The following is a 27797-nucleotide window of genomic DNA, read 5'->3' on the forward strand; positions in this document are numbered from 1 at the left end:
ATTTTATGTAACAAGTGTGGTGAAAACATTATACGAAGCCACATACGGTGAAAGTAATATAATATAACATATAAAGATATCATACTATGACAACCTGAGCTTCCATCTGAAAAAAAAAAATAGTGTACACTTTAAAGCTCTACTTTGCTTTCATTTCATTTCATCGTTAATAAACATAAAACAATAAGACGTTAATTTTGTTAATTTACAAGTAAATGATAAACTGATTAATGACGTCATGGGCTGGAAAAACAATATTATAAATTGAATAAGCATCACTACGTATGATGTGAGTCGAAACGATTGTTGATCACTGCAAGAAATAAGGGCCTGAGAACGACAATATGTCTCAATGAGTGGTGAGATACTGGCATTGAAGAAGAGATAATATAAAGCGATGGCTTCCTGTTCCTTTCGATAGTTGCTGTTTGTATGAGTATATTGAACTAAATCTACATGCACATCAGATAGTTTGCTTTGGGTTTTAAGTATTACCAATCTTACAGCACAATAAGAGTTACGTATAACCAACACACATACTGATATTTTATTTGTGCACAACTGTTTAAACAGTTGCTTTGTTAAATGTGTTAATAATAACACATGAAACAGGTCAACTGTTTAAACATAACTCACGTTTAAAAAAGTAATTTTACGTTTGCTTAAGAGTCTAGACTACCTCAGCTTGAATTAAAAGTTTTCCCGTACTAATACGGTTCATTTTGCTTGGGTCGAGCGGCAGGCCGCAGGCTTTATTTCAAAATTTATTGTTTTACAAACGAAATTAAGGCCATTTGAAAAATGTATATCGTATAATATACGTGTTCTATTTAGTTCAGTATTGTATATGTAAAGTACCTATTGAGTACAGCGGTTTTCTTGTAAAATTTCGAGGTAAGTTTGCGTTTTTGTTCTATCGTGAACATTTCTAGGAATCGCGTTTTCACACTGTATAGATCGGTGTATATCCTCAATTGTACTATATATTTTTTCCAAAATGATTGATTCAACACTTTCACTGTTATGCGGAATCAACCAAAGCCATTTGAGGTTGTATAAACTCTTTAGCGAACTATTTTGTTTTTAATTTGACATGATTATTAGGTTAATTATAACCATGTGAACATGGTTATAATTAGTAAAACTCTAGGTTTTATATTGGTTTCCCCATATTCTATCCGGCTGGAGGGACTAAGAAGTTATTATTAATACAAATATCGAACACTCAGAAAAAATTCTTCGATCCGGTCGGATTCGAACCGACGTCTTCTTGCATACCGTGCCAGACGCTATACCAACTAAGCCACGGAACGAACGAACAGACCTCACGTATTTTTCTATGTGCTTGTGTCGTGTCTTTGTATTTGGTTTTTCAACAACTTTTTAGTCGTAGCGCCATCTTTGAGAAACCTATGAAAGATTTATCACACCTTTACAGCTATCAGTCCTGGCGAGAGATGTCGCTATTCACTGTATTAATTAAATTTTTATTGAATTGATATTCAAATCTTTTTTGTGATATTACTCCACTAGTTTGTTATAATTATTAATACAAAGATCGAACACTCAGAAAAAATTCCTTCGATCCGGTCGGATTCGAACCGACGTCTTCTTGCATACAAAAACTAGAGGAGTAATTTCACAAAAAATAATTGAATATCAATTCAATAAAAATTTAATTGACTAAGAACTTGTTGAAAAAAGTATTTATCAATAGTATACGAAGAAGAAAACCTTTAACCGTTTTTTTAAAATTTCATCATTATTGATTACTATGTAACATTTTTTCAAAAAAATTCTGTTTCTGATTTAACAGTATAGGTTTCTCAAGTATGTAGCAAATAATAGCTGTGCCCCTGAAACTTTGCTTTTGTGGCTGTCACAGTGATATTCACGTAATCTCGAAAATCTACACATTTCTAGGTTATTTACCAACAATTTGTAGAATTTTGTATTGATTTGAAATATAATGTTCCCTTTTTGTCTAAATACTATGGTTTACATTTGTTTCTCTCGTGAGTTTGGGTGTAATTTGTGGTTGTATATGTATATGTCCATGGCATCTACGACTCGGGGTTTCCCTAGCACGGGGCTATGAGTATGTTATGTGTTAAGTGCTACGTCGCGTCACTAAAATGGTACCAATACTTATGTATGACTAAAAAGTCGCCGTCGCATTTGGTATAAATGGTTTTAACTTGTCGTAAGACAAAGTTAAATATCATATCTTGTCATTGTCATTGAAATGATTGTGGTGGTTTATTGTTAGATATATTCGAACGCATCATAATTTTTTTTTTTCAATATTGTGCCAAACTCAAATTTGGTGCTGTTTAAAAGTTACTTTACGATTCACATCAAGTCAATAAAATTGAAAAAGATAACAAAGAATTGAAACTTTTTTATTCTATTGAAACTATTATTCGGATCTAATTACCATTGACCTTAAGCTTTTTATTACTCAGAAAGTGTCAGCCGTGATTTAGGTCCCATGTAAATTCCCACTTTGGTTTGTTTGAAAGACATACGCGATTTAAATCCGAAAAAATAGCTTCATTTCTAATGTGTGACAATCACGAAATCCTAAAAACTCGAAACTAATTCATTCATTCATTTTATTTAAGAGCCATGCTCTTGTCGGTGTAGCCTCCTCCACTCCTCACGGTCCATAGCCAACTCCTTGACCTCCCTGTAACTGCTCACATTAACCTTTCTTTTTATTTGGTCACAAAATGCCATTCTCGGTCTTCCTCTCTGTCTCCTTCCTTCCATCTTTCCCTCAACAACAACCGTCAATAGTTCTAATTAACAAACTGAAAATGTACTATAATTTTAAATAGAAAACGAAATATTGTAAAAACTGTGTGACATAATAAACTCGCCCATTGCCCAGAAACGTTTGTCGCTGAGTAACATTTTTAATTGCTTATTTTGACAACTGACACGTTCTGTTTCACGCTAATTTTTTTTTTTTTCATCCGCTAAGGTTTCACATCAAGTGACTCATCATGATATTTGCTTTTGTTAAAGCGAAAGAATTTCTTATTGTTTTTGTGAGGTCATAATATGAATTCGACAGGCAATTCAACTTACGGGCTTAGTCGGGATTACCAGAAGAGCTCATGACAGGACCCCTCAGGTCCGACAATAAAACATTTAATAATTTGTTTACGCTATGTAACGCTACGGGTTCAACGCACCGACGACTGCCACACGAGCAATTCGTTGTCCCCACGTAACGCACGCGCCGGTTACATCTCCTGACCCCTTAGGCTCAATTTATAATGCGGCGGAACGGAATGGAAGCTATTTTTTGTAACGATATTGTACATAGCGGAAGATTTTGGCTCGTATCTGATTTGTATCTTACACAATTGATCATAAAGTTCATTATCCTATGTACAATATCGTTACAAATATTCGGTTCCATTCCGTACCGCCGCAATATAAACTGAACTTTATCCGACACGAGAGCGCGTTCCGTCGCTGCACGCCGTCTCAACCCACCATGTAGCATATAGTTCTAATTTATATATCGTACAACACAGCGTTTGGCGTCACCGTCATTGGCCGCGAATCTACGTTGCGATTTACAGTCCTCATTAAGCGTTTGCTCTGAGTGGCCGGCATTGATCGACTGTGATTGTCCAAGATCTGTTACTGTACTATACATTCTGTATTTTGTACCTACATAAAAATTAAAAAAACTATTCACATCTCGAAATTTTTGATTGAATTGACCTACACGTTTTAACCATCATTCAATTTAATATTTGCCTTTTAAAATGAACGAGATAAATACACTTCCTGAGTTATTATGAAAATGTAATTGTGGTCAGGTCCATATAACGTACAAAATTGTACGTTATATCGAAATCTAATTTGTGGTTTGATATTATTTCGTGTAGCTTTTTAGCGAAACTACATTAAATTTCGATTACACAATAGGTGCTTAATGAGTTTGTTCACGCAAACTGATACTTAATTATTGATTTGTTAATACTTTTTTATATAATTATACGCAACTTGTGCGGTCATTACAGTATCACGGTCAGGTTTTTATACAAAAGCTTTTTCACGTTTGTGTCCAAACCTCAGTACTTACTTCTAAAGTGTTATAATATGATCAATCTTAGGGTCGTATTCTAGAACTCTACTCAATGCTCAAGTCAGGATTGCACTGGAAACACAAGCACTGGAAATACAACCCTAATGGCAGGGACTTGAGTATGATTTCGAGTGCTTTAAACAATACTCAAATCCTGACTTGAGCATTGAGTAGAGTTCTAGAATACGACCCTTAGAGTTTCACTTATTGCAACAGAAATGTAATAAGTAATGAGTCAAGATTTTTTGGGAATTTTTATTACCTTAAGAAACAGGAATAGGTGAATAGATTTTTACATTAAAATAAACGTATGAAACCGTGGTATAATATCACATTTAAATATTATTTAAATGTGATATTATACCATATCACATTATTGTTGGTAATAAACAATATTTAGTGAATATTTTATAACAATATTTTGCCATCTTATTTATTTTTGTCATCAAGCAATAATGTGAGCATTACTGTGTTCTGGCTTTAAAGGGTGAGGGTGCTCGTGAAATTACAGGCACAAGTTGACAAGTCCCATATTTGTCAACTTATGTCTCAGGGTGACGGGCGCACTAGCGGTGCCCCCTCAGATCTTTGCTATTTAAAGCTCTGAGTGACACTTTAACTGTCATGTCATGGACAGGCGTGTCGGTTACCAGCAAGCGCACGATTTGGTCGTCCCGTCGCTTAAAACCATAAAAAAAATAGAACAGTTAGCTTTTGTATGAAAACGGGAAGATGACAAATTGATACGGAAAAAATATTTATATTAAACGATGTATGAGGACAAAACAGAATTTAATACAAATGATATATATGTTATATTATCTTTCGTATGTAATATATCTTATACAACATAACACAAAATTCTTTGAATAGTTGTGCTTAACTTTATTAATATATTGGTTACGTAGTTATAACTACGATAAGGCCAACTCATGCACCATTTGCTCTCCAAATAGCCCTGAGGTTCGCAGCTGTACGGGTCTTTGCGGTTAAAGCCATCCATCTTCCCACAATACGACGCTAGAAATTTGCCCTCACTCGTATTGAAGAGATTTAATATTGTAGTGACCTCCTACTTCCTTAACACGAACCCGTGCCACTTCATTTGGAAATTTGGGGGATCAAATTGTCGCGTCTAAATGCATTTAAATATAGATATTACGTCATTCCATTAAGCTATATATATGTCTTTTTACAACCAACAAATAAAAAATATTGACATTAAATAAAAGAAATATAAATAAGTGATAAATAATAGACTGCGTTGCTCTGATCCCAAAAGTAAGTAGCTTGTGTTATATTGTGAAAGCACTTGTGTTATGGAAATCGGAAACTACGACTGGACTACAAACATCCAGACCCGAGACAATATTGAAAAGTTAGTTATCTACGTTGATTCAGCGGAGGATCGAACCCGGGACCTAAGAATTGGTGACACATACATACAAAAAAAGTCGAATTGAGAACCTCCTCATTTTTTTAAGTCGGTTAAAAATAACCTAAATGCGGTTATGATGTTGTTTGCAAGAAAAACATTTGATGATTCAAATATCACTGTACAGTACAACCGTAACAGTATTTGACCTTACATCTAAACAGTAAACTGGTAATTCCAGTATATAACTGATAAACAAGAAGTTTTTGTGCCTCAAATAATACAAAATAAAAAAGGTTAATATTAATTGTCAACTTCCATAAAACTCAAATAGAAACATAAATTTAAAAAATGTCGTTAATCCGATGAGGAATTTACAAATTTTGGAACAAATATGAATTTAATAACTATAGAGCTTCAGTTAAAAACTAAAATTTCGCAGGTTCTCTGTGGTAAGTACTGAAAGATAAATATCTTCATATGAAAATTAGATATTATATTCGTATATAATCCGTTTTAAACTTTTATTTTAGCCTGTCTTCAGCATTTTATATGATTGGATAAATTCCCATACTATCGTGTAACAAATTAGCACATTCCTTAGACAATATCCTTAAGTGTCTCATATATTTTTTGTAAGACCGTTATTTAATGACCATCGTAAATACCTTAACCATTTGATCTAGCAAAACAATTTTTCCCGCTTCTACGGTGACCTACCTTAAACAGACTCGTTTATTTAAAAATGAGACCTTTCACTTTCGTGTGTATGAATACAACATAGTGTAACCTACTATATAGAACTGTATACATTTTAGGATTTTGCATCGGGACACACCGGCCACGACACACAAGTCGGCTAAATATTCCTAATCTTTGTTCTGAATAACAAATTTCGAATGGTCCACTTTCATCATAGTATTTATACACCGTGTCGTTTATCCTTGCAGTTCATATTATAATAGACGGTATTTTCATGCTACGGCATAATAAATATAGCGAACTAAATATAGCGGTAGAGCATTTATGCTCTACCGCGCCAAGCAGCCAAGTTATACTGACTCGAACGGTATAAAAAAATCACATATTAAACAATTTGCGATTTTTAAAATGAATTATTAATATCATAAGTACTTTGTACAAACATACAAAGAACATACAAAGTACCTATGATATTAATAATACAAAATTAAGAACACGTCTACAAATTCTGCGTGTATAATATATCGATATTTCGTACACCAAAAAGGTATTTTTAATACCATACATATAATTTGTACAAACGTACAAAGTACCTATGATATTAATAATTTATTCTGAGGATGATTATGGTATGGTGGTTATTTTCATGGTACACTTATCAGACAGAAGGCCGCTTGTATGTATATTATTCGGAATTCCATGGCATTTTTGTTCGTTCGATCGAACCTTCATCTAATTTCACTCACGAAGTTCAGAATTTATTTATAATACCGCTCTTACTGACGAGTTGTATTTGGAGTAGCACAGAATGATAACTACTAAACTACTAGCACTTGGCTCAAAATATTAAAAATTTCACAATCAAACATCACGTTTGTCTCTAAACATATTTGCCTATCTTTCATTTTATCAGTTCATCATTTTATCATTTTCAAACTCTGTATATATAAAGCTTGCTATAAACTATAAGTACTTATTGAGATGAATAAATGTTTGATTACAAAAACACAATTTGAAATATGTCAGGTTTCAATAAGTCGGTTATTCATTAATTAATCATTGACTCGCTTGACCATAACCTTATTTAAAAACCTAATTATGTTTAGATGCTAATAATAATAAATAATGTTCTTTTTTTGTTTTTAAACGTATAGTTTTTTTAATTCTGTTTTGCTACACAAGTTTTTTTAATGCAAGTTATTCGAAAAAAGAATTAATTAACAATTTCATATCTTTTTCTTTTTATTGTCATGCGTCAAAAATAATAAATCAGTAATCAACAAATTAAATAATTATATGATCTATGATTGGTGACGTATGTCACAGTAATGGCAGTATTCAAATATATATTATGTGCTTTCGGTAAGCATTTATGAGTCGCAAGATAATTCAGAAAAATTCGTTTGCATCTAAACTTGTTACTTACAGCGATAAGTAAGTAGTATACAGAGATTTTTAAGGCAAACAGCGATATTACTTACCTTTGCAAAATTATTTAAAAACGCGTGGTATGTAAATGCTATTTCGACAATTTATTCACAAGTCTCAATAAAGCCTTCAACTTATGTTAATTTCATGCGCTCATTTAGGTGTATTGAGTTTTCGTGATTGCTACACATTGGCAATAAAACATTTTTCAGATCTAATTTGCGTGTATTTTTACGGTCACTGTCAGTCAGCCGTGACGACGGGTCCTGTAAAGAACCCAAAACGTTGGTTTGTTTGAAAAAACAAATATTTTCGATTAAGATCTGAAAAATAATTCACGTAACTTGTTAATAAATTACTTGCTTTTTTTAATTACAACGAAGCGTCACAACGCAACGTCACCGCAACGTCGTCGCAAGGCATCGCTCTAAGAGCGATGCTACACGGGTACTGCCGGTGCGTTGCTTCATCGCAACGCTATGATTCCAACGTACCGAACGCCATACGAGCAAAGGTATCGTGTGGTATCGCTCTTACTTGCCTAATTAACACACAAATTCAGATACACAAATGGAACAGTTGTTTCATAAACAATTGGATGTAACCTTCTTATCAAATTAAAGTAATGCGGATAGCGGTTGCAGTGGATAAATACTTGTACGTATTACATTGTGTAAGCTCTTTCTTTGCAAATTTCCATTGTCGTAATTTGTTTCCGCGTGGCCTTGCCATTGCGGGCTTATCAAAAACATATGTATAAGAATACTTTTAAATCGTTAAGTACATACATTAATGTCAAAGCGGCAATAAATCAAGTTTGTTTATTGGGTTTGGCAGTCACGTAATTGTTTGTCGTGATTATGTTCAACATAACGCCACTTATTTACGCACTAAAGCACCTCTCCCCGCTTCGTCGCCTGACCACTTGTCGCGCACGACACACACACAATTAATATACATATGTACACCGCAGCGCGTCACCACTCAAGCGTCCCAATGCCGACTCAACGCACAGTGTGACATCGCTATAACGAAACACGGCGTAAATTTTTACGCGGAGACGGTGTGCCGTCGATGCGCGTTAACGCGATTGAAACAAGTTTCAGTCGCAGTCAGTAAACCTTTGCACACGTTTACAAATTCTGCGCGTATAAAATATCGATATTTCGTGAAACAACAAAGTTTACAAGACGAATGAAAAACAACCGATCTATAAACGTTTTAGTTCATATCCTTTTGCGGCAAGCGTGAAGGGCACCTTTGTGCCGGGATCAGTCAGGGGCGGGCTTTTTGACGAGCACTAAACCATAGCTCTGAAACATGTGTTTTGTAACTTTAATCGTTATTCATGACTATACTATGTAATATATCCATATCCTTTTTAGTTTTTATAAATGTGTTACTTATGTAAAAGAAACCTTTTTTGGCAAATAACTAAATTTTGAGGGCATGAAAATTGAATCCAATTACATAAAGAGCTCTTTTTTGACAAAATCTACTTTTACGCCCTTTGTTCCCCGTAGTATCTATCGATACGCTGTTTATGCGCGCTATACGACGATACTGACACGTTGTAATCGCTTATACGTATACAAAAACCTTTTTGATCAGAGATTTCACAACAACAAAATACAATGGCGTCTGTCGTGACAAGACTGCTTAAGGCTTTATCACCGCTTTTAAGAAGAAAAAAAATGTGAAAATATAACTTTATCGGATAAACCCATTTATGCGCTAAAGAAAATTGTGTCGTTTTATTGTTTGTCATTTTAATACGTTTAAATAATTGGTAAAACGAAGATTTTATTATAATGACAGAAACTTTTAATGCACTTTGAGCATCTACAACGCCATAATTATGCGTCTTCTGCGTTAATAAATTTTGCATTCGCTTTAATTCACATAATTCATTGATTTGTTTCTCGACTCGACAACTTTCGGTGGCCGAAAGGTTTGCACTGCTAGCAGTAGGTTTTTTGGAACATAAATTTATCTATTTGATTCTGCTCTGGGTGTTTTGAGTGATGCTCAGAAGTGAATTCCGTTGCTCTGGTATTCATGCTCGCATTACATAGCTCATTTTACAGTTGACAAACACAAATCAACCAATCATAAACCTTACCGGTCAATAAATAAAGCAAACGAATCGCAGACGTACGTGCAACCAAGTAACAAACTAACAAGTAAATGTAGAAATAATCTGCACTAAGTCCGACGGAAACTAGCCCAAATTAGTCTCCTGACGGTTTTGCAGATATTTAATGGAGTTATATTTGATGACCTAACCTATGAATAAGATGTCCCTTGAGATATCTTCAGGATTTTGAATAAATAACCTCTAGTAAGAAAGGGGCAACGGTTTTTAGTGTAACTTAGGAGAAGACCTTTAGACCGTTTTGTATATGACTTAATCTTGTCATTAACTTTAAGAACACGTTAAAATAGTTTATAGTACCCGTTTTTATCTATTAGGTAACTTATACATAAAAAAATTAAAAATGGTAATTAATGCTTTTGTTACATTATTCTATGGTAATGCTGGCTTAAGCTTATGTGGTATATATTTTAACTATTCATCACCTAAGTGGCGAACAAATAAATTATATTAAAGTTTATACGTGTGAGTCGGAAGAATACAGTAGAAAAATACGTGCGGATTAAAGCATACAAGGAAATTATACATAAAAACCACAAAAGTTAATAAGCTTCCTAAAATCCACCTAATTTATATGAAACTTTTATGAAAAAATTATGAGCTCTTAAAATGTTGAGGTTACTATAAAAAAACTGTGCTGTGTGTGTTAGTAATGGAAGTTACTTACACAGAAATTTATCCATATCAATAACAAATTACACTTTCAAGTTCAGTTAAATCTAATTTCAAAACATTTCAAGTAAATAGTCGCTGCAATAAGCAGTCGCAGCTTTAATCATGCTTTATTAGTGTAACTCTAAATTGATGAAGAAGTAAAGAGTCAACAGACTTAGTATTAACTATTAATACAAAGATTGAACACTTAGAAAAAATGTCTTCGATCCGGGCGGATTTGAACCGACGGATTTGCCAACTAACTTTTTAGTTTTAGCGTAATTATAATAAACTAGTAGAGTAATTTCACAAAAAATAATTGAATAACAATTCAAAAAATAATTAAACGTGGTATTCTTAAAGGTGTTTTATGGTATTCTATTTACCTCGGCAAGATTGTTCAACTTTTACATTTTTTTTGCGGATTGTAACTGGATGGCGTCATACAGAAGTTGTTAAATAAAAAAGCCAAGAAAGAAAATGGTGGTTTTATTATACTGTTGTTATTTATGTAGTTCCATCAATTCCATGGAGACTTAGCCAATACTCGCCACCACTTAATTCTTTTATTCACACGAACCTGGCACTCTGTAGTAATTGTACGTGAATCAACATCGTTCGGAACAATATCTAGATTCAATTCAAAGAGTTAATATCCACAATCTCTAATAGATCATTGATAACACTTTGTGTGATATTATGAGAAATGGACCACAGTGTTAATTGATTTCTGAAATCAAAACGTTTATCTTCAAATAAATCTTCATCTTCTAACTCAGTATTATCATTATCTTCAATATGTGGTCTGTCTATCACAGAAGTATTTCGGTTATGCACTCCTATATTAGAAGTAATTATTGCCAAGGATATGGAACGAATTGTTGTTGACAGTGTAGATGGGTTTTGTGGTAAATAATTATTTTGCAAATGAATTGGGATGTTTGCAGACTCGTATTTACCTTACAGTTTAAACTTTTTACGAAATGCACCACTTTTTTTAAATTTGTCAAGCTCTTATATCTTCTATTCATTGTGAATTAGAACCGTCCTCGTATATGATCTAGCCACGAAATATTCTTAGATAAATATTTCTATAAACAAATTACTCTTGTGTTTAACTGAAAATCGGAGACTGTAGTGGCAAATCTATAGAATATCTATAAAAGGGTTATTTTAAGACTTAAGTCTTGTAATTCTCCATTAGTTAGATCTATAGATAAAATATTCTAAACACATTGGTATATTACATCTAAATGTTATATTAAGAAAGGTTTTTGGAATAAAATTAGTGTTATTATTATTAAAACATTATTTTTCATAGTTTCGGAGAAAGAGGTCAATAATTTTATTATTTCAGTAACTTTTAAGAGGGATTTGAGAAAAATTATTAAGTTTATTAGCGTTTCTACCCTTCAAAAAAATCTTCATAAAATTCGTTCTAGATAAATTGGTATGGAGCTCTACTGAATGTACTTCTTGGGTGTGTTACGAGCGCTGGAGAAGCAATTAGTACCTAAGCTCTATTCCCATTTTCTTTAAAACAAATACTTAATGGTTTCTATTTAACAAAACAGTAATTATAAATAAAACAGTAAGTTCCTTAGTAAATATTGCAGCTATTTCTAATACATCCTAGTTTGCCACCCTTAGAGATGGAATATTTTTTTCAAATTTGTATGAGACCAATACTGAGGTACCCTCTTTCCAACAAAAAGGAATCATCAAAATCGGTTCACAAATGCCATAATAATCACGTAATACAGACACAATAGAAAATACAATACTCCTTTTTTTAAAATCGGTTAAAATTGCTTTTCATTATAGTTGACAAAATGGCTGTTGTCACATTGCTTCTATAGTGATAGTTTAAGAATATTTAGAATTTTCAAACACTAAATTGAAATGTAATTAAGTAGAGCAAATATGAAACTCCATTCATATTTGCATATCTACTTGTAGGTTGGATAAAATGTACCTTTTTCACTTAAGATATGTATAATTTCTGTATTCTGGCAAATAAACGTATTATGTTTATTATATTACGTGTTTATTATAACTCCAATAATAGAATTATTTAAACTAACAATAACACGATTTACATTTCAAGGTAACCGACATTTCACCGAAACTCCACAGAAAAATGTTTTTAAGATGAAAGCTTTGACGTTATAAATATAATAGCTTTGAAGATGTATGAACCTACACCTAATAGAATAGAAGACATTTAAGAACCTTGTTAAACAGTTTTATAATAGTAAACTGTATTAAGTCATTCCTTTTGCAACCTCTGTCCAAGTACCCACAGTTGACTACATAGCAAAAATGCGGATCAAAGGCTTCGGAGATCTTAAGGACTTCCATCGTCTAATTTTTGGCAAAGGAATAAATACGCGGTAACCGAACTTGCCCATTCTTAGAAAAAAAATGAACGTTTTGCAGGCTTATTGTAGATGAGTTTCATCTTCTTATGGTAGTATTATTTAAACAAACGCTTTAAACGTTTTAATAAAATAAATCATTATTTGATTTTAATATCGGGTTTTAATTGTGTACCAAATATATTTACCCCGCTTTTCGGACGTGTTGCACCGTCCATGGTCTCCAAGGCACTGTCAATCAATTAATGTGTGAAAATCGTGTAAATTTGAATCATTGTATTAATAATATCAATACGGTTTTAGTAACTTTATTAGTGATTAGTTGTTTCATTGCAACAACGTTTATTTATTCGTTGTATTGCCATATTCAAGAATAAATATGCTGTTGTGCAACTCGCAAGCTTCGGTTAAATAAATAACACCCTTATCTTCTCGCAACAAAGGATCTCGTAGTTGAGTTCCACGCCAGCAATGACTAATGTAGAAATGTACGTGAAGCTAAAGTTTATCTGCGAAGATGTATAGCCCTGCCTATACATGCATTTTTTAATAATACCTGTATGATGAAAAAAATACTGTCAATTGTATGCGTAAACAATTTAAATTAGAATGTAATTTTTATTGACCCAGTTTACCTTATCATCAAACTTTCAGCAATATTGTTCGTTGAAATGAAATAAAATGTTGTATTTTGCGGTTTTTATATAAAAAAACTCATAATATATAAGTTTTCGTGTATTTTCAATTACAAAATTCATTGTGACCACAAATTATAGTCAAATGCATAGCAATGCGATGCACAACGGAGCCTGTTGCTATACTCCATTATGAGGGTAATCGCGTCTATTTTCATACTGGCGAAAGCATTATGTCTACCAAATTCGCAAATATCTGTCGTGTTAGCTTCCTTCGTAAATATATCGAAATTTTGACATTATGCATTGTATATTTATTTTGACGTTATTCGCATTATTATTATTATCTTGACATCTTATTACATTTCACAATTGTTTTGATGAAAATTGATCCAAATTACTATCACCGTGCTAAAATTACCAACTATTTTATATCCATTCGTATACGCCCATGTGATATCATCAAAAAAAATGTTATAAACAGTCTCGTTTCATAAAAACATCACACGAGTATTTTAATGCCTAATTATGGACAGTTACACACACTACTTTATCTATACACATATTATAAGCTCTCTATGATGTGTTCAGGAACATAGAGGGCTTATGATAAGTGTGTAGATGAAATATTTTTTCTACTCCTGTACTTTAATCCATTAATTATACTTTCATAAACTGTATCACAACATACCATAACACAAGCTCTTTTTAGTTCTGAATCAAAATTCTATTGTATATGGTACTTGATTTTGAACTTAAAAATTTATAAAACTTACAAATTTATTTAATTATAGTTCTGTGTACAGAACTATAATGAATTTCCAAAAAGAACGTTGTATTTTTGTTAATAAACTTAGATTATGGAACCAAAGGACATGTTATATTGACACTCAGATTACAAAACAGGCAGACGGAGCGTGCCGAACACGAAAGTGAAGCCATCAAAACAAATACAAATTCAAAAGCTAATATAAACTCGCGTTAGTACTAAGCTCAGCGTTGCACTGTTTGTATGTCACGAGTGATTACCGTAGACCGGGTTTACTTTGATTCTCGGGATTACTTTGATCAAAACTTCCTTTTCACATAAAACTACAAATTGCGTAAAAGGGAGCAACTTTTGGGAGATTTTTTTTCGGGTGGCAATACTGATAAAATGTGAAATTCATTTCTGCGGGTGCGCTGGAAATTTCCCTGTATTTTATGTACAAAAAGGTAAGTTTTCCGTTACAACCTATTTTTAATTAAAAAAATGTATTGCAAAACTTCACGTGCAGCTCAGTGTGTGTTAGTATCATGAATTTTTGGATAGAATCAAAAGAGTCTTGTACATTTGTGAAATCATAACAAAAATGTTTATTGTAGAACAATCCCTTTCTTTCAAACCTTGAATCTTCCGTTATGACGTCGGTTTATTTTATGCGGGTTGTCATTGGTAGGGTGCATGGTGTGAGATTGATCAAGTGTCAAAGTCACCCCAGCCGGTAGCAGGAAAATTTGCTTTGTGGCTTTTTTATATTTTTTTTATATCATTTGTTTTTCAGAACGCCACGAACATAAAACTAAACATACTGAAAACTAGATTCCCGCGAGTACCGAAATCAGATTAGAAGAAGCATTGAGTCAAATCATGTACGGTAAGATAACCATGAAAGGGATATCACAACTTTATAATATATCTTATGGAACTTTGTATAATAAATAACAACAGTCTCTAATTAAAACAAAAGTTCCATCATATTTGGTTATTTTATTCGATCAAAGTTACCCCAAGATATAAAACAGCAATAACTTTTTTCCCTATTGACTGATTTTTAATTTTTGTTCTGTTTTAGAATAGTAATTGGGGTTAGTTTCAATATTCATGCTAAAAAAGGGGTAAAATAACGCCAAATCAATTATAACTTTAATCACGCTGTTTTTATTTCATTTTTTCTCAAAAAGTATTGAAAAATTGTTTGTTCTTTTAACGTTTTTAGAGAGAACTATTAAAACCGATAATTCGACATAAGACATTTTTTATTAAAAAAAAAAATCATAGGACACAAAAGCAGACGTTTAAATTTCAAAATTGATCAAAGTAACCTCGGTTAACGGTAGTTATTTTATGTCTCAAAATGCCGTCTTGTGTCTTCAAACATTGTAAAAGTTGTCCCCAAAAACAAAAAAAAATAAGATGGAATATCTATTCACAGAGAACTATTGTAAATTTAACTGATTGTAATTTATTTACCCGATATTTCTTGAGATTCACTCGGACATAAATTCGTATGTGTTACCAGTTTATATCGAAATGAGTTTCCTTAAATTATGTAAATATACGTGGGTGATAGGAGCATCGAATAATTTATACTTTTGTATAGAAATTAAATAGTGCATGTATATACACACACAATAGTCAAATTACAGGGATCCAAAATTGTTTTTAGGTAACTCCGATTTATCTAAATTATTCTCAAACCAATATCTAATCGTCATAATGTAACTACATAAAAGAAAATGTTCAAAAACAGCTAACATTTTAGCCCTATAAATACAGAGAACTTTCATTGTTATTTTCACACGTCATAAACAGAGTGATTTTCTAAGAAAACGTGTCAATAAAGGAAAATAATTATTATAACGTATGTACATTTCTTCACAACTTCACAGGTTGAAGTCTAAAGAGTTTCATTGGGAAACAAAGATTTTTTGTCAAATTAGAACATAATCGTCAATGCTATCGAATTGATTACAAAGTTAATTCAATAAACATTTTAATAGAAAAGTATTGGATGGTAAGATTGCGCTACATATCAAAATTAGAAACGAATGCACGATGTATAGACGTGAAGCGGTAGTATTATAAAAAATGTGTACAAAATAAAGGTTATTAAGATATTGTGTAACTGTGATTGTAATAAATATTTTGAACTATCAAATTTTTCCAATTTAAAATATCTTAATAAAATATTCTATCCTGCATGTGATGCAACTGCCTCCGTGGCCGAACGGTTACCATGCCGGACTGCCACGCAGAGGCCCCAGGTTCGATTCCCGGGCCGGGAGAAATATTTGTATGGTCTACATTTATTTCTCTCGTGAGTTTGGGTGTAATTTGTGGTTGTCTATGTGTGTGTCCATGACACCCGCGACACAGGGTTTTCCTAGTGCGGGACTATGTTGAGTGTGTGCGTTATTATTATTATTATTATATGTAAATCAAATAATAACAATTAAATATTAACTTATATTGCATATAATTTGATATCCTAATGCCACTTAAGTACCTATATAGCAAAATAACATTTCCAGTTTGTAACAGTATTATAGAAAGCAACAGAAACAAATACGGGAGTTTTTTTCGCAGCATCTGGCAATCTTATACGCACACAAATGCGCATGTCCCTACAGTGCCCTTCCTAGTTGTCACGCACACGATAAATGAAAAGTGGCTTCTCTTTGTTTGTTGCGTATGCTCCATCTGTCTATTGTTTTGTAATCTGAGTATTGACTATATAAATCAGATATCATATTATGTATTTTTATTTTTTCCATCCTCTAAGATAATAAATAATAAAATATCAAATATGAAGCTACTCAAACGCTCTACTGCCTCCTGATTGGCTAAATTGGCCTAAAGGTCTTGCACCCGGGCAATAAATCATAATACGAGTATATATTAAAAAAAATAGTTAAAATTTGACAAGTACTTGGCATCTTCTATTCTGTCCGAAGGCGCTATCTCTGAGATACGCCCTGTTACCTGTTATTTTTTTCAATAGCTATAATATCTATCTAATGGTATAATAGAAACAGCGCTATCTAACTTAAAACATTTGAATAACCGCTAAGAAGTATTTTTATATCTCAATTTTTGAAACCTTTCTTTATAATCAAAATAGCGGTATCTCACAAAATAGGTACAATTTGTGGATAATTTAGGTATGTCAATAAATTTCTTAGTCAAAAATATGTATAATTAAGTTTTAACATCTTTAAAAAGATTTATTTTTGGAAGTGCGAAAATACAATTTTCAAAAAGTTGATTTTCTCAAAACTTACTCAGATTGAGATAGCGCTTTTCGGCTATCTCAGGACAGTATCTACCTCTTTGGTTTTTTCTTTTGTAGCGTTTGGTTTAGCTTTCACTTGTTGTTGTCATGGATTGTTAACAAAATATACATTAAATATCGGTTGTAAAAAAATTCATAACTATGCAATCATTACATGATTAGGTCTTAAAATTTCGTACCTGTTACTTATGACACTCGGCAAATCGACTTTAAAAACCCTCATTATGCAACGATTGCATAAAATAAATACTATCATGTACTGTATTGTCACCAAGTTTATATTTATAATTCTGCATTTAAGTGTTCTTTGTTTAAATCATGTCATGGAATATTCAGCGATAAAAACAGTTGTTATGTATTTATAACTTGTTAGAACATCGTATAAGAGCATATTTATAAGAGGACTAAGTTCCATTGAATAGGATCAATAAAAGAAAAACCGGTAATTAGATAGAAAAAATATGGACAAAAATCTTCTGTTTATTTTTGAACGTCCTTGTATATTAAAGGTCGTTAATGTGCTAAGTTAGAACGTTAATTGAATGTAATTTTGAGGCGACAACATTTTTTGTTTTTTTTCCGCCTTTTTGTTTTTAACCTATAATTTACTAACTTTCAGTAAAATATTTAATACATAAATGTAAGTAATTATTAATTTTCATATTTTTTATTTATTTTATTTTTATTATTTTCATATTTATTTCTGTTTAGTATTATTCCGGCTGGTTGAGGTAAAAAAAGATAAAAAAAAGCTTTTTTTATACTTAGTAAATCACTTGCAAACAAACTTTTCTTATTTATAATTTACAATCAGTTACATCAATTAACACGATGAAATAAAGTTTTTTTTTTTTTCAAAAGACGTTATGATTGTTTATTTTACTGAACACATTTTTCAAGTATTTTTTTCTCATTTTCCAGACTATTTTATATAAATTATATTTGTAATGTTATAATATTTGTAATTTTGAGAACTTCCAAATTTAGAAATGGCAATCAACTTACACATTTATTAAATAACATGCTAGTTCTACATTTGCTATGAAAAAGTAAGTGGCAGGTTTTAAACACTACAAATTGAAAGTTTTTTTTCTGCAAATGAGGAAATCGATGACGAATAACTTACTACGCATTGATTACCGCGTAATGTAGTTGCAAAACAGCTCTTTTACGCGTAAAAGTTGTTTCAGTACAAAAAGTACATATCTTCAGCGTACTTATTTACACGATAAAAGTGCTTACTTGACGGAACTTGTTCACATTATCACTCCTTTATCAAAAGCAAGCTCAAATACAGGTTTCATTTTTTTGGGTACATCCATGGTAACATCTTATATTTTCAGGCAAAATGTTGAAATAAGAATGTACAAGATTTCTATAACACATTTTAATATCTTCATCAAACTGGCTGTTTGATAAATATACAAGCAAAGCAAAGCATGTATAACATTATTTCAATAACTTGGCAGTCGATTTCAATATAAGAAAAAACAAATTGTTCATAAAAAGAGTTATACGTCTGTAGCCGCAAAAATGAGCGTAGCGATTAATTTTAATGAGAAAACTTAGGAAGAGTGTAATAAAGATTCATTAGTAATTGATTTGTAAATCTATATATTAACTAGCTAAGACCATCAACTCTATTAAAGCAGAAAATAACTGTAAAAAATAAACTATCGAATGTATAAATTATAGTGATAAAATGCTCCATCAGAAATCTTGTTGCAAAAGTTTGTTCCTCTGTTTCTGACTAACTTCAAAAAAGGAGGAGGATTTTGTTTTTTGTGTGTATGTTACGCTATTACTTCGACATTTTTTTGTGAAGAGATTTCGGTGATTCTTTTATTTAAAACAACTGACCCTAGTCAGTTGTGGTATCACTTTAATTTAAAGAAAATATTCTATCTCTAGGGTTGGCAAATTAGGAGATGATCCGGTTTACTACCTATATACCCCGGTTAACGGAACGAAATTCAATAAAACTTTTTCAAAACAATGTAATTTCACAAACTTTTGAGGTCGGTTTTTCTATAAAAAAAAGTTATAATTATTAAATTGTTTGTGTTAATTTTTCGTTAACCAAAGATATGTCAAACACAGAAAATAGTTACATTATATATTTATTTTTCTCTATTACACACAGGTAATGAGAAATGTTACTGATGACACCTGACAAGAAATATCGAATGTCTGTAACAAGAACTTTCCTAACCGCGAATTAGTGTCAATAATTAATTGGCTGTTTGTCTCTTCTTACATAATACAATCAAAAGGGTACATGAAATCAACATTGTGCTATTTTGTCTTTACATAGTTATGGTATATTCGAGTATGTTTCAGAAATAATTCTAAGAAAAGATTACCTATTGTTATTACTATTGATTTACCACACGCAAAATAGGCGCTTTGTCGTCGAGTTGCGGATACCAGCCCGTTGCACCAAGTACCAAGTACTATTGATATAAAGACCGAACAAATACAAAGAAAAATTCCTTCAATCTGGCAAGAGGCGTGTAGCCACGGTGAGACAACAGACACTGGCTCGAGTCGAGTCGAATCGAGTCGAGATCGAACGATTTTATCTTTGTATTTATAATAGTTTATAATAACAAACTAGTATAATATTTTCACAAAAAATATATTAATAGTAGAAAACCACCATGATATTCAATAACATAAATATTAACTATTCGTTATGCCTATACTTTACGACACTTCTGTAGATTTGAATGATGTCATTTCTTTAAACTTGCACTTGTAGTAAACCGATGAAGGTATCCTATAGAGTCTTTAGTCCTCTAAGAACGATAGAATAAAGTGTATAGGAAAGTAGTCCTTTACTCGTCTCAACTGCAACAAAATCTAACAAGTACATACAGTATTTTAGTACCAGCTTTTACTTTTACCCGAAATCTATGCATTTTGGGAACTCAATCTGTGTTACAAACTACGTCAATGTTAGTGTCAGTTCCACTGAGTAAACTTTTTCTATCTCATACGATCCAACGTTATAGGATTTCAATGCATTTTGATAGGTCATATTTACTTCAGAAACTACGCAGTGTCGGCGTCGATCATATTGAATTGATTATCTGATTTGAAATTTTAAGCAGCTATTGCTCTGTAAATTCTCACCAGGACTTCGCTGTATGGTTTTATACCTTTGCCTTTTCCTTGACGAAAATAATAAGAAAAAACAACTATTATTCGAAATTGACATATAAGAAATAAGTATGACCCGAAAATAAGCAGAAATCAGAAATATTTATTGTATGAATTGGTAAAATACAGGTGTTACTTACAAGTGATTAGATCCACAATTCTTACCCAAGTCAGGCGTACAATATCTTAAAATTACAACTCAATAAAATTTATTACAACTTAAATGTCAAGATTTAAAATGATAATTAAGTAGATTACACAATTGTCAAATATTTGATGTCTTTATATAAAATTCGTTAAGATTGTAAATATTTTATTAATTAACAATTTTTTTAAACAAGCTTTAAATTTTTCACCATTTAAACATTTCATTTCCATTGGAAGTCTGATATAAATTCTAATCGCTTAGTGTTTTAATCATGACCTATCTCCATAATTTTATTCTCCTAAGGCCCCACGTACATTAAAATGTACATAATATGTGAAGTGACCTAAGCCCAAACAATATTATTCTTATGATCACCGAAACGCCGAGTTTACATTATAATAAAAATATCGCATTCAAATTTAGCGCTGTTAGCGCTGTGCGACCATAGGGTATCAGGGTATCAGTGTAGAATACACTTTTTTCACACAAACCTGAGAGCATAATTGCTTGGACTTGAGGCATGTAATTATTCAGTACATTTTATAGTCTTCTGTCTACTTGTCGCACCTGTGTTTTGCAGATGAATTAGTTTTGTTTGTTGAGACTCCAGATGACCTCCAAAAAATGCTCAAAGAGCTTAATGATGCGTCCATACAGGTGGGTCTAAAGATGGACATGTCCAAGACGAAGGTCGTGGTCTCTGGAATCTCAAATCCAACCGTTATAGTTGGAAATGAGAAGCTGGAAGTGGTATACAAATACATTTATCTTGGACACGGTCTGTGTTTCAGTAACGAGCATCCGGACAATAAAAAGGCAAGGAGAATGAAACTTCGGCGGATAGCTTCGGTAAGCTGGAAGATAGCTTTCAGTCAGAAAAGAAACCACAGTGCCTGAAGACTCGTCTCTTCAACCAGTGTGTCCTACCAACAATGAATTATGGTGCCGAAACATGGACGCTTACTAAGGAAACTGTGCACCGAATAAGAATTGCACAGAAGGCCATGATGCGCACCATGTTCGATATCACACTCCTCGATAGTATTCGAAACACGGAAATCCGACGTCAGACGAAAGTTCAAGACGTTGGGAACCGTGTTATAGACCGTAAGTAGAATTGGGCGGGACATCTGGTTAGACGTGATGATGGCCGCTGGAGTAAGGCTCTGACGGAGTGGTGACCAAGGACAGGCCGAAGAAATATGGGTCGCATTTCTTCGGCATTCGCATTGCACGCTGGGTCGCGACTTAAAAAAGTCGCTGGCAAAACCTGGCCTAGAGACACCCAGGAAATTTGGTAAATCGGAAAATTTGGTAGGAGCAAAAGGAGGCCTAGCAGTGGGTGATACAGGCCTGAAATGATGATGATGACATTTTAAAGTACACTAGGCTGCATTTGCAGGGTCTTGGGAGGTTATATATCGTTGCTTATACGTAACCAAACGAGTAAATGTCTAATTATCAACATCTTATCGTAACAATAGCGTACACTATAATGCTTGTCATCATAGTGAATGGATTTTTTTTTTCATAATATCAAGTTACGGGACCTGGTACTTGGTACTTGGTGCAACGGGCTGGTTTCCGCAACTCGACGACAAAGCGCCTATTTTGCGTGTGGAAGTCGATGGTAAGCTACAAGCCTGTCCATAACAGTTGCAGTGACACTCAGAACTTTAAATAGCAAAGATCTTTGCGGCACTGGCACTGCGAACGTCACCCTGACACATAAGTTGACAAGTCCAATGTGCCAGTAATAAAATTGAACAGGATTTGCCAATCGGCGTGAGGTACTAGCCGACTGTTGCCCAGGGTACGCTAGACGTACAGGAAAGATATGATGGTACGTCGTGCGGAGAAGCTTCTTTTTTGCATTTATCACATTAGTTTCTATGGTAATTGATGTGCAATTAATTGGTAGAGTAGTTTTTCAACGAGTTTGTATCCACGGTGATCCAGAGTTAAACAATTTACAACAGCTGTCCACGTATGTACCTTCTCTACATATGTGGATCTAACAAGGAATAAACATTTATCAAAATGTATAAGAATAAAATTAGATTCGCTTATTTCATTACTTTTGCCAAGTGTGTAGTAATATGACACCGCCTACGAGATGCGACAGCAAAATGTTAAAAGAATATATAACTTTTTTTGCCCCCAGAATTATCATTATTCTGTTGCTCATAACACAGGTTAATGTAGTTAGTGTAATTATCTAATATATTATATAATCTTATATAAGAATATATCTCTTTGTATAATATGCCTGTCCATTCATCCATTAAAAAAGGAAAAGACTTCAATCAGCGATGCCCTTGTCGAGCGAAAACGTTACTTAATTAGTCGTGCATAATTCATAAGTTTGCGATTGAGAGTTTGACGATTAATGACAAATTCAAAAAAACCTTAACAGACGTTATTTTTCGAGGTTTTAGGTTTTCGCGATTTTTACACATAGGAAATTAAACATTTTTTCGCGTATATAAACAGTCAACCGAGACCGTGAGTCTAAGATGTTTGAAAAAACAAATATACGCAATTTAGAATCAAAGGAATAGTTTTTTTTTTCTAGACGTTATATACTCATGTATTGATCATATATCTACCGCCAAGCGGTAATGTCAGCATTACCGCTCCGCGTATTTTAATTCTTTTAAATTGTTTAAACATTTGAAAGTTTATTAAACCTTAAATAATATTTAAATCTGTGACAAAATTATTCAGTGTTTGTGAAATACGTGAAAAAATCAACTAACAATGGCTCCACCATCGAAAGCAGCCCTTGACAGGTTAGTGGAAGTTATTTCAAATTTGGAAGTAAAACTCAATGATTTGAATATCAAATTAGATCTATGCTATGACACTATTAAAACTCAAAACACATACATAGCAAAACAAGATGAAAAATTATCAAAATTATTGACAAAAATTGACAGTTTGAAAATCTCAACTGAAACGACTACCAACAGACGCAAAAACAAGCGTCAAATCAAGTCAATTACCTGACATGACTGTAGCACAACATTCAGCAGCAACACACTTCCATTGTCACAAACATCATGTCCAGTATTCCACAGAGACTTAGTGTTCCACTGACCCTAGATGATTCCGGCCCTCACGGAATTACTATAATTCAGCAAACGCCTGATAAAACCAATCACAACCACTCCACTGCAAACCACAAGTCACATAATATATCAACTCCACACACATCAACCTCTGACACCAGAGAGGTTCATCTTATTAACACCACTAGACCTCACAACAAAAGGACAATTGAACCGGTGTTAGGAGGCTTGCGAGGGGCACCACCACGCATTGGTACGGTAGACTTATTCAATTTTAGTGTAGACACCACTTCTGAAGATATAAAGCAGCATCTACAATCTCAGCTGCGAATTAGTGGAGTATGCTGTGAGCGGCTGCCGACACGCGGAGAGTACGCGTCCTTTAAATTAGAGGTGCTAGCCAACAAAGTCCAATCTATACGAGATCCTGGATTATGGCCCGCCGCAGTATCAATTAGAAAGTTCAATACGATCACTCCAAAAAACTTAAGAAAAACACGCGCGACGCGATCAGGGATAACCTCAAAACCTAGACACAAATCGAACATAACGATCTTACACCATAATGTACGTTCTATTACTGGTAAAACGGGACTATTGAACATAATTTTAAACACGCACGAACCGGACATACTTGTATGTTCTGAAACCTGGTGCAAAAACAATGAAATACTACGAGTGAAGTTATCTGGGTACGTGCTCGCAAATTACTACTGTCGCCCGCGCATCAACCACGGCCGTGTAGCTATGTTTACAAAGCCAGGAATCTTATTTAAACAAAGAACGGACCTACAGAGGTGTTGAATATCATTGTGAATTTTGTGTAATTGAACTGTATTCGTAAAATATCCACCCAAACTCAAGGCCACAGCACCCATCCGCAAGGAAGGGGAAAGCGGCCACGGTGAGCGACCACCTCCAGCCCCCAGTGGAAGCAGGGGACGCCCTACCCGCAAGAATAAGAAATGTCGCCCGAGGGAACGCGAGCGCCGTGAAAACCCCAACAACCAACGGCCGAAGGAGGGAGAGGCGAGGCCCCCAGTGGATGACGGAAGTGGCCCGAGGACTGCACCAGTGCGGTCTGCTGGGTCCGCCGCACATCCCTCTGGTAGGGCCCCCTCCCTCCTGAAAACAAACCAGTAAACGCGCCGACACCCTCGACCAATGCCAAACGTGCTCGACTCGACGTGACCATATCTCCGAGAGGCGAGCATAAACGGCAAAGGGTTGAGAGGCCCGCCCAACAACGAACGTACGCCTAGGCTACCAAGCCAGAACTGATGGCGGTGATCACCTCGGCAAAAACCGGCTACACCGGAGCCCTGATGCCGACAAGGTTCAGGAGGCTCTATGTGAGCGTCTCGCCCAGGGAGCGGAGGAGTGCGGCGAGGAGGACGTCGGCCCACAATTCAAGGGTAAACCTGTCTTTAGTGACGGGTCCCTAAAATTGTGGTGCCACGACACAGCCACATTCCAGTGGCTTGAAGATGCCATTAGCACCATCAGGCTGCCGTTCAGGGAGCCCCTCTCATTGAAAAATGGAGTGGAGGCTCCCTGGAGGGCAGTCTGCGGACTGTTGATTCCCGGCCACTGGGAGGATGCACGGCGAATCGGCCGCATCCTCAAGTGGCAAAACCCATGGGCGGAGGTTCACCGCTGGCTTGTCCACAAGCTACAGAAGCAAAGTGGACATACCTTCGTGGTGGTGAGCCTCCCCGAAGAACCGGTCCCAGCTGTCGTGGGGGAAGACCGGCGCTTCACTTTCCAGTTAGGCACGGTCTACCTCAGGTTCAGATCCTGTACACGGATACGCCGCCTGAGAAGGCGGACATCAATAAACCACCGATGGATGTCTCCCTGGAGCCCTCTACCTCCTCTGGCATCACCGGAGAAGGGAAGGAGCCCTCCCTGACCCCCGTCTCTGCGGACGAGTGCGTGTCGGGGATGAGAGACATCCGACTGAGCGAGGACGAAGACGAGGAGCTGCTGTCCACTGATGGCGGTTACCCCCTCGCTCAGTAAATCACTAATCATCCAATGCAACCTCCACCACAGCCAAGCCGCAACGGTTCAACTCCGGAAATGGTTGGAGGCAAACAACACAGCCGTGGTACTGATCCAGGAACCGTGGATTATAGACCTAACCCCAGCGTCCGAAGGAGCTGTAAATCTTGTCCAAGACTGGCACGTGTCCGAAGAGGCATCCTTCTCGGACCACAGATGGATAAGATTCAACTTAGAAACAACCATCAAAGAACAACAACCGAAACGGAATCCCCGATAAACCGATTGTAAAATATACATTGGCAAACTACACCAGAGCCTAGGGGAACCGGTAGCACCGGGAAGACTGCTGGACACAGCACAGATAGAAACACAGGTTACAGAACTGACATCAAACATATTGAGCAGCTATAACTCCGCATGCCCACCGAGTGAATCTGCCCCGCGGCAAGGCCAACACTGGTGGGGGCCTGAGCTTGAGAGGCTACGAAGAAGGGTAAGGAGACGCTTCAATAGAGCAATGAACACATGCGCGGATGAGGACTGGGAAAACTACAAGACGGCCAAATCCAAGCTAAAAAAGCGCATACGATTCAGGAGCACCGCGTCATGGCGAGGCTACTGCGGGAACATCACGTCTTGTGCACAAGCGAACAGAATAAGGAAAATCCTAGGCAACTCAAATTCAACTGAGCTAGGTTCAATACGCAAAATAGACAACACATACACAACTTCCCCTGCGGACACGGAGAGAACCCTACTGGAAGCACATTTCCCAGGGTGTAGGTTCGTGCAAGACGAAAGGTGCGAAGAAATGAACTACAATATATCGACCCATAACTGGCGATAAACTGAACAAGTAGTAACATATGAAAAGACAAAATGGGCAGTAAACACCTTTGAACCGTACAAAGCTCCGGGCCAAGATGGAGTATTCCCCGCACTCCTACAATGGGGCGGGGACACACTGGTCCAGCACCTGGTCAACATCTTTCAGGCCTGTCTAGCATTCAGCTATGTGCCCTACAGCTGGCGAGAGGTAAAAGTCATATTTATACCGAAACCAGGTAAAAACGACTACACTGACGCGAAGTCCTTCAGGCCAATCAGCTTCACATGTTTCTTTTTAAAAACATTGGAAAGGCTATATGACAGAGAACTGAGGGATGGAGCGCTTAAGAACATATCACTACACGGAAACCAACATGCATACAGTCAAGGCAAATCCACTGAATCGGCCCTGCATGCCGTTGTGGGCAAGATAGAAGTGGCCCTCAAAGACAAAGCAATCTACCTAGGCACCTTTATCGACATTGAAGGAGCCTTCGACAAAACCAACTTCTCCAGCATACAGCATCAGCACTGAGGAGGCACGAAGTAGATGAAGTGCTCATCAGCTGGATTAGCAACATGCTATAATTAAGAACAATAAAAACAACAGCAAATAAGACCTCATGGGCCATAGTAGCGAAGGGATGCCCTCAAGGAGGGGTACTGTCGCCTCTGCTGTGGAACATGGTCGTAAATGACCTCATCATTAAACTGAACAAAGAACATTTCTATACAGTAGGATATGCTGATGACATAGCTATACTGGTAACAGGAAATTATGCCAATGTACTCTGCGACATTACACAAGCTGCACTCCGGATTGTGGAAAGATGGTGCAGGGCATATGAACTATCGGTAAACCCAACAAAGACGGAACTAGTAATGTTTACAAACAAAAGACTACTGGGTAACTACCTACTACTCAAACTCTTCAGTACAGAACTACAGATATCAACCGAAGTCAAGTACTTGGGAGTAATACTGGACCACAAGTTAAATTGGAAAAAGCATCTCGACAACAAAATTAAACAAGCCACTATCACCTTCTGGCAGTGCCATATAATGGTAGGTAAACAATGGGGACTCTCACC

At 35.1% G+C, this 27797-nt stretch overlaps 1 protein-coding gene across 2 annotated transcripts in view; it reads right to left on the minus strand.

The window, feature by feature from the left end:
- Window positions 1-27797, minus strand: part of LOC113237192 (sex peptide receptor-like) — a 95397-nt gene that overhangs the window by 59276 nt on the left and 8324 nt on the right. The window lies entirely within an intron of this gene.

Source organism: Hyposmocoma kahamanoa, unplaced genomic scaffold (assembly GCF_003589595.1).
Source record: "Hyposmocoma kahamanoa isolate Upper Pololo Valley unplaced genomic scaffold, ASM358959v1 93, whole genome shotgun sequence".
In the NCBI taxonomy this organism is placed as follows: Eukaryota; Metazoa; Arthropoda; class Insecta; order Lepidoptera; family Cosmopterigidae; genus Hyposmocoma; species Hyposmocoma kahamanoa.